The sequence below is a fragment of the Balaenoptera physalus genome (genome assembly GCF_965194825.1).
Source record: "Balaenoptera physalus genome assembly, chromosome: 5".
Classification (NCBI taxonomy): domain Eukaryota; kingdom Metazoa; phylum Chordata; class Mammalia; order Artiodactyla; family Balaenopteridae; genus Balaenoptera; species Balaenoptera physalus.
In genome coordinates, this window is record NC_138884.1 from 125566566 (window position 1) to 125581016 (window position 14451).

The following is a 14451-nucleotide window of genomic DNA, read 5'->3' on the forward strand; positions in this document are numbered from 1 at the left end:
CAGAAATATATAAAGAAAAGTGCAAGAATATTAATTCCAACACCTTGGACATAACTGCTTTAATTTGATTTACTTTATATATATTTAGAATTTTACTAGTATATTCCTTTTAAAATATTTTAATGTATATTCTTTTTATTATTATAAACTGTGATGAATGATAAAGAGATTAACACATGCTAATTCCCTTAATTTTTTCTGTACATCACCAATTATTTGTCTTGGTAATAAAAATCTATGTTTTTAGTACTAGAGTTTAAAATTAAAATATTGTTTCTAGCATTATTTACCCTTTAAAGTGTAATTTCTGATATTTGCATCGCCTCTGGTCTCCATCTTTTCAATGATTTAGGAAATTCTAAATTTAACTGGTGTACTGATCACCACCAATATATTTAGCCAAGCAGTTCTTCATTTTGTAATTATGTATTTTGATTATTTCATTCTGTCGGTTGGATTACACCTTTAAGTAATTTTTTTCAAGAACAAATATGAGTTGTATATTTTCAAATTATTTAAAACTCCCCTTTAGGTTTACAGGTAAAAGATGGCAGTGAAAATGATACACTAGGTCTAAACATTTTCAAAAAAATTTTCTTTCTAGCTTTTTCAATATCTGTATTACAAAAAGGTCTGGTTCTACTTTTGTTCTCTTATTTTTCTTTAATTGGGTAACTTTCTTTATTTCCTATATGTTTATAGATATCTTCTCTTTTTTTTTTTCTGGCAGCTCAAATTATTTGATAAATGTGTCTACATAGACATCATTTTCAGTCATTTTTAGCTGGAATATTGTGTCTGTTGTAGAATTAATTTTGTCACTGTGACAAAACAATTAAAGACCATGGTTCCAAGCCTTGGGAATGTTTGTAGAAATATTGCAGAGAGACCAAATAACAGAGCAACTGATTGTAAAAAATCCAGGATTTAAGCTAAATGTGCAGATCATTTCTTCTGACTTTAAAATCTGTACCAAAACTACTTATTTTCTGGAAAAAAATCAATGGCATTATATATAATTTGAAGTTCTCACTTATATTTTAATAAAGATTAATCAAATAGACTGAGCTGGAATGATGTAAAGACCACTGCAATCTGTAAAGTATATATTAAGAGGTTATCATTTAGCTTAATTTATAATTTTAATATTTTCTACCAATCATTTCCCAAGACCTTAACATACTTTCTAGTTTCTACTTTATTCTACTTCAAATTAAAGTTCAGTCTGATATTTGGCACTAATATCATTATTCATAATTCTTTAATAACTATTTCACAAATTATACTATTGTAGTGATGGTGATTATAAGAAGGAAAAGACAATGAAATAACCAAAGATATTTGAAGTTTGAATATTAATGTTAAACAGAAATAAAAGATTTTAAAATACCTCTAAGATAACAAATATGAAGAATGGAAATTATATTTCTTCTAAAAGAAATAGCTTATTAGGAAAGAACTGCTATCATTTTCACAGGCAATTCAAGTGTAAAGAGAGAAAAAATGTTATTATTTATAAATATGTTCAATTTGAGATATTCTTCTTCTTTGTTTCTTTGTGATGGTGTGGGATTGTAGTTTAAATAAGGAGTTTGGAATGAATTTGTAGACATTGTGGCTTTTTTATATAAAGACTATGCAGTAGGGAATAATTAGAGGAGAGTCTACAGAGGAAACAACAACGAAAAATTGTTTACACATGGGGACTGAGTGGAGATACAAAAGAGCATAGATCAGAATGTTAGAATGAGTTTGGGAAATATAAATGATATTCTTCAAAGAACTATCTTAAGGAGGCTGATAAGGAGTTTTCAGAGATGTAACAGAGAGCCAAGAGATTGTTTTGGTATGGAAACCAAAGAGGGGAAAATTTTAAAAGACATGCTAAAATATCAAATGTGACTGAGAGGAGAAAAGGGAGAATTAAATTTTAATAAATAATGATTTGAAGAAGAGGTGTATTACAATCGTCTTAATTTTTAATCAAGTAACACAAGAGAAGCTACACTGCACAGAGTCCAGAGAAAATTGTAGTAAGAAAATGCAGAAGCAATGGACACAATTCTCCATGGAAAATGTGGGAAAACTAGAATAACAGATGTATAAGAAGGAATCATAAAAATGTTGGTGATCCTAGGCTTATCTCAATTCAAGCCTGGAAAAAGTATTACATTAGCAGGAAAAAATAAATGACAAAATAATAATTCTTGATGGTTAATTTTTACACAAAATATTTCATAAATATTTTCACAGAAACTATGGCAATTTCATCATACTGTAGACTTTTTCAGATCACAATGTATGTAGGCTACGACTAATATACCAATTGAATGCACACATGTAAGGATTAATAAGGTTTTATTATCATTCCAAAAGGATCTTGAAGATGGAAATGACTAATAAAGTTACATCACAGAAAAAAATTGTTTGAGTCATCTTAAATAGGATTAAAAACAAAATCCACAAGACTATAGCTAGCACAATTTATATATATTGGAAAATGATTTTGTCAACTTTTCTTAAATCTAACCTAAAGTTGTGGGTGCCATGTATAAAATCATCATTAATACTGCCTCAGTTTTAATAGCACCTTAGCTTTCTTGGAACCCAAGTTTGGAAGAGTTGATCAAACAGTATACAACTCTCATGAGATAGTAAACTAGACTTCTTCAAATATGCAATTTTTTCTTATATTTTATTTCATGTGCCATATACAGTAACAAAATTGTGAAAGTAAAGAATTTGGGTCACAGTATATTTGCTTAGATGACCAACTGTTATTCTGAAAAATTTGACTAATTAGTCAGTGATTTCCAACTTCAGACAGCAGTAGAGAGCAGTTCTCTGGCAGGCCTTTAAAATACATAAAGACAGCAGAATAAATTCCCAACTGTCCTACGAGGTTCAATATGGATTCTGGCTTGCCAGAGGTTGAATGATAGGAAAACCACAAGGCTGTACTCCTGGCACATAGTGGGTGATAGGCTATTCTAACTCCTCATTATAACAATTTGGGTTTCTTTAAAAAACTATGAATTGAGCCTGCAAATTTCTCCCTCATCTGTAACAGCAGGGCTGCTATGAGGTTACATAATAAAATAGGCAGCTGTTAGCTTGGCTGCAAGAGGAAATGTCTGAATCAGAATTACATTTAAGCAACTTACTATCAATGGAGCTACTACCAGCAAATTTTTTTGAAGAACCTATATTTTATCCACTAAAAGTAGTTTCAACAAATCTTTTGACTCTCAAACATTATTAGTAGGCCAGATAAGTGTTTTTCAACTTATTTTGAGTTAGTCTTTTCCATATGTATCTACAGGAAATGAGAAAGGAAAATTTTGTTAGCATGACTGAAATTCGTATACTATTCATTGTGAAGGGATAAAATGATTTCAGTAGATTCTTTCAGTAGCTGTTTTTATGGATCATTCAAATTTTTAAAACACATGAAATGGGTCAGACTTTTTAAGTCCTTTTTATGAGAAACTTGTGAAAAATCATTGAATTATTCACATTTTTAACACATAAACAAGGAACATGCTAGATTAACATTAAGAAAGGATAAAATTATGTAGTTCACTGCATGCATGGTCATTTTTGAATTTGTGTGCTCTTGTATCCTATGTTTTGGAAGAATACATTTTGTGGGTATGAAATATTGTAACTAATTGCATTATGTTTGTCAAAAATTCCAAATGCAACAAGTATACAATTTACCCACATATCACTTTGTCAGTTGTGTTAGGTACTGATGGTTTAAGATTACCATATATCAAAAATCAGAAGTTTATTCCAAAATCTGTCATTGCTAAATAAATGTAATGAATGAACTTAAAATATAAGACTTTTTCTGGGCAATGTTTCCCAAAGCATGAACCAAACTTCTATATAGATAATTATCTGAATAGAAATTTAAAGGAGGAAAAGCATAATTCCATTGCATATATACATACAATATATACAATATATATTTATACATATACATATATTTACACTGCACAATCAAATATATGCCCACTTAATATAAAGGAAGACAAAAATACAGTTTTAGAAGGAATTCAATTTTAGGAGTTATAAGAATAGATGGAAATTCTGAAAAAAAAGGCAATTTTAGAAGAAGTAATTTATCTAGATTTACATCTTAATAATAAGACTGATGGCTAATTATTCTATTCATTGGAACTGAATGAGGAGGAAAGGTCATTACTCTTTTTCACTCTTGGCACCTTAAAATGTTAATGCACACACACACACACAGAGGCAGGATTGTTTGGTTCTAAAGGCTATTTGGATGTTTATTATCATTTTCTTCATCTGGTTTCTTCCAAAAGTGCTAACACCTACAGCTTGAAAATTATGGATTAAGTAAGGAATGGTTCTTTATGTGACACTCTTTTAAATTAAAATTGGAAATCACAATTTTAATCCCCTTTTTTTCTCTGATTCTTAAATGCAATAACTATTACTCATAAATGTCAGTTTCACATGGAACCAAATCTACTTAAAAATATAGTACATTCAAAAGTGAATGTGTCTTCTTTGTTCTTTCCCACAACCTGAACAATGGTAGAATCTGAGGCATTTTGTTGTTCCTTTTAATAATATTAAACTTTAGTCTTCTTACATGCGTCATTGAATAGCCTGCATTCAGTCTAAAATTCTCTTTAAAACATGCCTTTTCCTTCCTACTGTTCTTTTAATTTTGCACATTATAAGCCTAATTCTCTAATCCACAGGTTTACACAGGGGGTGGGGAAAATTGCAATTCTCACCCCTGTGGGAGTAGTGCCTTTTTCTGCAAGCTTGTTCTACCCCTCAAGACCCAGGGGATATTGCAAAAGTGGTGTGACAGAGTGATCAACTCCAAGTCTGTGCTACATCACATCTCAGTGCGATATATAGATTGCGTGTGTATGTGATTGTGTGCACATGTGATGTTGTTCCAGCAGACAATGGCTCAATAACTGATACCTCAACGCGGATGGAATTTATGGCTTGTAAGAGGGAACTAGAAATGGTTTTGATGTGGAAATAGGGTTTTTGCCCCCTGCAGTTAGTTGTGATGGCACCCCATGGAGATGATAAGGGAAATAGGACAGTAAATGGAGTATGAGCTATTTTGTGCAGTCTTATTAAGTTACATGGTCTTTCATTGAAGTCAATATAACATCAGGGCAAAATTAACTTGTCTTAAGCATTGCATTATATTGAAAACTTACCAAGAACACGGCTTAAAATATGAAAGAGCAGTGAAACCAAGTGCTCCAAATATGTAAATTAAGAATGTATCTATAAAGTTTCTATACTGTATCTATAAATTATTTTAGTACACCATGTCTGGGATAAAGTTTTTTCCTAAAGTTAATTCTAGTGACTGAGCATTTATTAGACATATTGCACATGAAAATGTGATAACAGCACAGAAAGTGTTGAATTAGGACCTGAAGATTTTGAGAGAGACAAAATATAGGTGCTTCAATGATTAATCAAAAGAGAAGAAATAAAGGGAAAACAAAGATGTAAAATTATCAACTTTCTGTATGTTCTTTCACCAGGTAATGGGGATATGGAGAATAGTTAGATATTTTCCCTAAAATATTCTTATCTTTAGTTCAAAACTCCAAAAAATGGAGAGGGAAATGATTAGCTTCATTAATAAGAAAATACAAACACTTGATTAGTGTTTTTTAAATCATTTCCCTACAAATTGCACTCATTTGTGTTAGTGTGATGCACACATTTGTGAAGTGTACAAACATCTGTGAAGTGCTATGATTGTTTTCAGTAATAGATTCTTCAGAGCTAACATCTGGTGCTCTGAAATCCCAGAATATCTGATGCTTCCATCTGGATAAAGAACTCATATTCTAGTCCCACACCCCATTTTCCCCCATAACCATCAGACTGAATCTTTTTGTTAGATCAGATAGATTCTCCATCTCTAAATTCCTTCAACTTTCTTCCTATATCCAGGAACGTTGGTGGACGTGGATTCTCAAATTTCCAAGTACCTATACAATTCTTAGGCAAGAATAGTTTCAAATCATAGGTCTATTATAATAAATTGATATGGAACACTTATGAAAATTGTGACATAATCTTCAGGCATAGTGGGCCACATATGTGGATGTCTAATATCAGAGAAGCAAAGGAGGGATTAGAAAGAAACTGGGTAAGTGCTTGACATTGCTGCTTTAAGCACTTTTCTCATTTTGTACTATTGTTGAAAAAGCACAGGTCTTGGGATAGGAAGCACTTGATTCAGAATGCTTACCATTTTCTTAAAATGTGATTTTGATTCAGTTATTTAATTTCCATGAGCACCACTTTCTTGTAACGGGAATATTTTTTTATAAATGTAAAATCTGTGCCAATATTCACTAAGTGTCAGTTCCTTCACCTCCTTTCCTTCCCAGTTCCAGACGTAAGTATCAAAATATGAGAACAAAAATGCTGTATCTGTATAATTTTGACATCATCAATATATTAAGAAAATTGTAATATGACTTTATTGTCAGGAACATGTTAATATCTAGTATATAGAAAGATGGTAGTTTTTAATTTAGTTATTAAGAACTATAATATATAAGACATTGACAAAGGATGGACAAATGAACCACTACCGTATTTCCTTATGGAATTGCAGATTTTCTCACCTCGGAAAAAATATTTATATTTATGGCATTTTGTTTCTAATTACAGACTATTTTAATCATTGCAATTGTCACTAGCCAGATTTGTTAAAGGTAAAACAACATTAGGAAAACACTTTAAGCTCTTCTGAGATAAATTTGTATGGAAACAGCAACTACAATAATTATTAGAATTGTGCCAACTGCAGACATAAAAATACCAAAGAATTAATAGTTATTACTGTTTGCTTCTCTACCACAAATTTGCTCATTTTGCATTCTTTCTTAAGCATGGGGTAGTTCTTAGGTGGAGAGGCAGCATGTTTACTGTATTGAGAGCAGTGTGGCTTCATCACAACTGGTTTGAGAAAAACGGTGATTTAATCAACCTGAATTTGAACCCATTCTTCCATTCTGGTCAATTTAGATTCAGTTTCAGTTCATTTTTACACTAGCCTGCATTCTTGACTAACTCCTCCTTATAAGAATTATGGGTATTTCAGATTCAAGATGTGGTTTTATAGGTTTACATTTTGATATTACAAACTCAACTTCTATCAATGATAGACATTAGAAATGCTCACTTGAAGAAGCTTTCTGTAGATTTCATAAAACTATTCTTGAGGACACTAAATTTTGTTTAATATTTTTTACATAAAAATATGTAAATTCCACCGTATGTGTGTTTTAAATCGTCTAAAATATGTATTGAAGAATCCAAATTATAGATTAAAAATAAAATAAATTATATTTGCAAACAGGACCCTGTAAATAGTATTTTTGTTTCTTTCTGAATACAAAAGTAAGGTTACTAAGTATAGCAATAGCTTCTAATTACTGCATGGTGATTAAGGTGAAACATGGACAAAAATGTGGAGTTTTTAAGACTTCACAACAAATTACTGAGGAGAGTTGGGAACTCTTTTTAGAGACTGTAGATGAAGTAGCAACACTCTGAAAGCCCTGCCTATTCACTGCAACAATTTTGGAAAATGTGGTTTAATAATGACGCACTTTGGTCATTCTCTTGCAGAGAATGAAACGAGCACTGCTTTTCAGAGCAATATGACTATTGTAGTATTGCTAAAGCTTTACAGGTTTGACCATCTGTGTCTCTAAACTTGTCCTAACGATGTAAACAGCCTCTCTTGAAAAGCTCCAATACTTTTTTTCTTTACAAGTGCCTTGACGATGAATAAGGACTTTCATCCTTAGTGGATAGTGTTTGAAAGACTACATCTGAAACATAAATGATCTAAAACCAGAGGTTTCATAGAAGTGGTTTCTAGAAAATTTAAGGAATAGGACAAAACCTTTACTGTACTTTACATATGAAGAAATATCTAGAAGAAATTATTTAATAGAACATGTGTGAATGCATCATACTCTTAATGTAGAAACAGGATAAAGCTCTTCATTCTTTGAAAATTAACAGGAGACACTTTCTCACTTTTTAACAACTTGATTTCTGTCAGGAGAGCATGACATTATTTTTCTCATCCTCCTTCAGGTAGCTATTTCATATCTTTCTTCAGATGCATGTCAGTGTGGCTTTTCCTAAAGCAGTTGGCTTATCCAACTGCTGGAGAAGCCACATATTTCTCAGAAATTATCTCATAAAATTACTGTTCTATCCTTTCACTATTTAATTTAGGCATTGAAATTAGATTGGTCTTTTACAAATACTCATTAGTGGGTCTAATTCTTTCTCTAGTAGTAGCCTTCACAGGAGACATAACTGGCACAGTGCACACGTTCAAATTCTAAAAGGAACTGTTCATATTCTTTTGAGGAAATAAAAAATCATCTCTTCTTCCTTAGTTTTAATTCATTTTCTTTTTTGGTTCATGAAGGGGGCACAATTAGGTAAGGTGTCATGGGGGAGAGGCCATGGAGACAAAGGGAAAGACAGTCTCATTAATTGAAATTGTATTTCTTGTTTGTTAATTATCTGGATGCTGTGCTACCTGATTTGAGAAAAGTAACTTCTGAAAATGTTGGGATTTCTCTGTAACATATTATTAACAAAGTTTAAATTTTAATTGAGTTTTTGGTAAGTGACCTTTACTACTCCTGGCAGACACACCACATACAATGACTATAATAGATAATCCCGTTGGAATCAAAGGGATTCCAAATGTCAAGATGGCAATGAAAATGGTACTCATGCTTCTGATTTTCAAAATCAAAATAGTAAAACAAACCAGGCACAGTATACTCAACGAGACAATGAAAATGAGTCTCCTACCCTCCAACCCACCACTCATGCATATTTGAAGAATATAAGAATAAAATATCATCTTTTGTGCTTAAGTGCTGTAATATAATGAAGAATCATAGGATCTACTGCTATACCTTTGAATTAAACTCTGATTAGATGTTCTTGGAGGTAAGGACAAGTATTATATCTAATATAATTTATATAAAAATATATCAAAAATATATCATGTTCCAATTCTGCATGGCAACTAGGTTTGATATGATCCCTGACATCTGAACGTACTCAGAAAATATTTGGCTATTGCAACTACCCTAAACTTGCAATAAGGAAGCACTGAATAAGAGTGTGATATCATGCAGAAAGACATAGCTTTTGTACCTTCTCAGGAAAGAGGAAATATGACTGTGGCAGAATGAATACTGTTTGGGGACTTTACTTTTTTCCTAAAAATGTCAATTTTCTCTTATCTTATTTAAGAAGTTGGCCATCTCTATATTTAATTTCCTCAGGATAAATGTAGGGCAGATCAAAAAGTAAAAGTAGCAAGTCTTCCTAGTTTTTGCTTTCCAAATGTTTAAGCTCTTGGGGAGACTTGGTATATTTGAAAAATAAGTAAAAACAAAGAGCATGTATGCAGGCATCAAAATAGTCAGCTTCCAGCCTTGCCTTTAACCAAGATCTAATCCTTGACTGAAGAGAGACAAGCTGATAAGGAAGACAAATTTTTCTCAATGTCACTGCCACTTGTGTGGAAACCCACATCAGGGCAGAGTATTCAACCTTATTATTTGGCCCAAGGATTAAAAACTCTAGGCTATATAGTAATATGTTTAGAATATATTTTAACAAGAATGTTGTAGAGGAATAAGTCTGTTGTTCTGTTGATAAATATATTCAGTATAGCCTTCCATTTTATGAGAGTAAATTCTACCCCAGAGGGGTCCTGGCTCTGAAGACTTTCTCTCAAGAATGTTGTAGAGGAATAAGTCTGTTGTTCTGTTGATAAATATATTCAGTATAGCCTTCCATTTTATGAGAGTAAATTCTACCCCAGAGGGGTCTTGGCTCTGAAGACTTTCTCTGATTAAGCTACATGATCCATTGATTTCTTCCTTTCACAATTAGAAACCCAAATCTGCATGCCATAAACTATTTCCCACTGCAATGACCATATTCTAGCAAATTATACCTATTACTTTAGCTTGTAACCACTCCTTTGTATACAAACCTACCTCCATCAAAACATTTACTTTGCTTCACCATTTCTCAAATCAAAGCTACGATTGGATTATATATTATCATAGCAAATGTGTTTATACCTATTGGGCGATGTATAAATCTATATTTAGAATATAATTATGCATACTTAAACAAGAATACACATGTATTTCACATATGTACATTATGTATGACTAGGTAAACAAGCCACTAAAAAATCTTTAGAATGCACTCTATTTCCATTTTAAAATAGGAGACACTTACAAATTTCACTGATTATTGACTCAGCTTTGAGGGACATTATTTTTAACTTACAGTAATTAAAGTTTCACCAGACATTTGTAAACTGCAAAAAGAATAAGCAATATCTTATTATCTACAAATTTTCTCTTTCATTCCGTAATATACATATTCAAAGGGTTCTATCCTTGTTAAAATGACTAAATAATACACATTTTAGTCTTATTTCTTTTTCATTATGGTCTATAAAATATGCCAATTAGATACCATGCTTTTGATTCTTTTTAATTTTCTTGATTTTTTTTCCTCTTTAGTTTTAATTCAGAAGCCACTTGTGAACCTTCATTTCTGCTTACTTTCTCTTGCCAATGCTTATGGTTGCACACTAACATTTTACCATGCTATAGATCAATACATCTGGCTCCACCAATTATACTGACAATATTTGTTTCCATGAGTTATAAAACATATGATTAATTTTCCAGTACTTTAATCATAAAATAGAAATAAAAATTAAAAGTATACCAGATGAAAAGATCAAAACTGCAAGACATAAATAGGTGTCTACATTATATATTGATAGTTAAGGGCATAAGCATTTGATGAGTCAAAATGAAGATATACACTCCACATATTTACTCTTTTAGAATTAAGCCATGGGACATACACTTGCCAAGGATTTTTATCACTTAATTTTGATAATATCTAGTATGTCATTAAATCAATATTTAAAGTACTTGTATATAATTTGAATTCCCAAACATTGTTGAGAATTGAGCTTACTGCAGCTCTTCCAGTTGTTAAGCATCTCAGTGACAAAGCTCGTGATTCATGTGATGGGAAGGAAAGATGAGAAGTAATGCTAGTCCACTAAGCCATAAAGTGAATTATAAATTGGTCAGAAAATTCAAGGGTTCAGAGCCTATCAAAAATCATTTCAAAGGTCCAAAATTTGTAAATTCAGTGAGATAAAAAGATAAGAAACTTGGGCTTTAGTGAAAAACATATGATTAAGATTTGTTAAGGTAAGGCCAGAGGAGTTTTTTGAAGCAGGTTATGATATTCTTTCAAAAATTTTTGTTGGTTGTCATATTTTGTGTATAAGTGTTTTGAGTTTATAGAAACAGAGTTTGGGCAGATATGTATAAAGTAGCTCAATATTTTTCAAATCCATTTATCATGAAGTCAGTGTTTCTACATGTGCTTTTATTTTCTTGGAACTAAATTTCAAGCATTTAAATTAATCTAGAGCATATGCATTCTACAAAAGAAGATGCAATTAACTTTGAAATAAGTATAAAAACTTTGCTTTGTCCAGTTATTAAAATACAAATACCTCTGTGTGTATGTACATATGTATACATGTTTATATACACATGCACACACTTAGTATAGTATTTACGTAGTGATTCCAGGGCCATGAATAGAAAGGCTTTCTTGAAGTAAAGGTGAGACTTTACTTGTCTCATTTCCAATCCTAGAAGGAAGGTTTCAGAACTATACTATTAAGTGTGCTACTTGCTTTTTTTTTTTGTAGGTATCCTTTATCAGACTGGACACATTACAAGATAACAAGAATTATTATAAATTATAATAATAAATAGTATGATAGTGGCAGAAGACTATGCAAATTCAATCTGTGCATATATAGACAATTTATCAATACAGATGAGTGGAGAAAATATGATCTTTTCAATAAGGAGTGCTGCGCCAATTGAATAGTCCTATGAAGGAGTAAATAAATCTTCAGCTAATAACTCATACTGTATAAAAATATTAATTAGGTGGATTATAGATTTAAATGTAAATTGTAAAAGAAAGCTTCAAGAAGTTAACACAAGATAATGTCCTCATAACCACTATATAAGCAAGGATTTCTTTATATGACATAAAAAGACCTAACAATAATAAAAAGATTTATACATTCAATACCTTAAGAATTACAAAGTTTTGTTCATCAAAAGACACCATTAAAAAAGTGAAGAAGCAAATATCAAGTGAGAGAATTTATTTCAATATCTACACTAATTACTGGTTTCCATAATATTCAAGAACTCAAACATGTTATTAAGTAAAAGAGAACTTAGAAAAAAGAGTAAGAGGTGTGAGAAAACATATTATATAAGAGTACACCAATGACCACTAACTATATGAAAAATTGTTCAACCTCATTAGTAATCAGGGACATGTATATTAAAAGCACAGAGATAACAATACGAACCCCCAAGAATGGCAAAATGAAAACAAAACAAAATAAACCAACTGATATTATCGAGTGTTGCCAAAGATGTAGCAATGTTAACTCTCTTGCACAGATAAAGGAAATGTAAATGTGCAATTTATTCAACTATTACTGAAAACTTCTGAACTCAATTTACTTCATTTGAAAATATAAAAGCATTATGACTTAGCAATTCTGCCCCTGGGTAGACAACACATTTGTGTATATAGATGCCTACAGACAGGTACAAGAATGTTCATAGCAACATTATAAGGAAACCAATAAGGAACTATTGGTGAAAACCCAATTATTCATTATTACTGAAATGGATAGATAAAATTTGATAAATTTGTTCATTGTAATATTAAAACATAATTAAAATGAAAAAATTACCTCAACACTTAACAACAGAGATGAATTTCATAAACATGATGTTGCATAAAAGCTAGATATTAGCTATATCTATAGCTATGTATATGTATATTCTGTAGTTTATGTATAATTACATAAAAGTACTACACCAAATGTGTGTTTATGTATATATGTACGTATACATATAATAAATGCACTGTGTATATTTTATAGTCTGTATTATATAACATATATGTATGTATAGTATGTGTAAAGTAATGTTAAAATCAAGATAGTGATTACCTCTGGGAGAAGGAAAGAAATATTAATTTGCAATTGAGAAGGGGCAAGATGGCAACTTTCTGGGTTTCTGGAGTTACTTTATTTCTAGAACTGAGTGGTGCTCAGTTTGTGATAATTTATTGTGCTGTGCATTTATACTTTTATCCTTTTCATCTCAAGTGAGACATCTTAAGTGAGTTTGTTCCCCGTGAATTTAAGGTTCTTTCTTCGTCACGAAAGAATTCGGAGATGAAGTGACAGGTAAGAATCAGATTTATGTAGAGAGAAACACACTCCACAGACAGAGTGTGGGCCATCTCGGAAGGCAAGAGGCAAGAGTGTTCAAAATGTGACATGGTTAACTTTTATGGGCTGGGTAATTTCATAGGCTAACGAGTGGGAGGATTATTCCGATTATTTTGGGGAAGGGGCAGGGATTTCCAAGAATTGGGCCACTGCCCACCTTTTGGCCTTTTATGGTTAGCCTCAGAACTGTCCTGGCGACTGTGGGTGTGTAATTTAGCACATGCAAATGTATTACTATGAGCATATAATGAGGCTCAAGGTCCACTGGGAGTCGAATCTTCTGCCATCTTTGACCTAGTTGGTTCTCACTAGTTTTCATCATGTACTATAGCTATGTCATTCTTTTAAAGGTTGTGCCCTGCCCCCTTCCCTCCTGTTTCAAGTTTACAAAAAGCAATAATATTAAAGGGAAAGTTAGATTCATATAAACAAGGCCTGGAATGAGGGAATAAGGGAAGGGAGCAGGAAAGGAGTGAGCAAAAGGCCCCAACAACAGAAGAGGAGACTGGATCCCAGACTGGCAGACATGGTGGAGGGAATCTTTAGCAATGGCAAATGACCTTTAAACCTTCAGCTAGTGTGAACAATTGAAAGTATCCTTCTGATTCCTCTCTAAAATAATAAAAGTTGGTCATTGGTTCAATCAATAAGCAACTGCAGTTCCTTAATTTGATTAAAAAAAAAAAAAGCTATACAAATTGAATCAGAAAAGTTCTTGCTCTCAAGGGGTCTTACAGGAGAGAGAGGTATAAACATGATTTTTAGCTAGAAGAGTCTCAGTGTTCTCTAGTCCTGGAGGTGGCCGGTGGTGCAGAAAGTTAGCCTTTCAGTGTCATTTAAATTATTGCAGGAAGGGTGTGGTTTCACATCTGAATGACATTTCAGAGCTAATGTATACCTATTGTAGTAGATTCAATAATATTTATAAATTTGGTTATAACTACAATTAGTTATTATGGCTGCCATTTAAAACATAA

General features: G+C 31.9%; 1 protein-coding gene across 9 annotated transcripts in view; it reads right to left on the minus strand.

The window, feature by feature from the left end:
• LOC309661250 (bifunctional heparan sulfate N-deacetylase/N-sulfotransferase 4) overlaps positions 1 to 14451 on the minus strand; it is an 823039-nt gene that overhangs the window by 488454 nt on the left and 320134 nt on the right. The window lies entirely within an intron of this gene.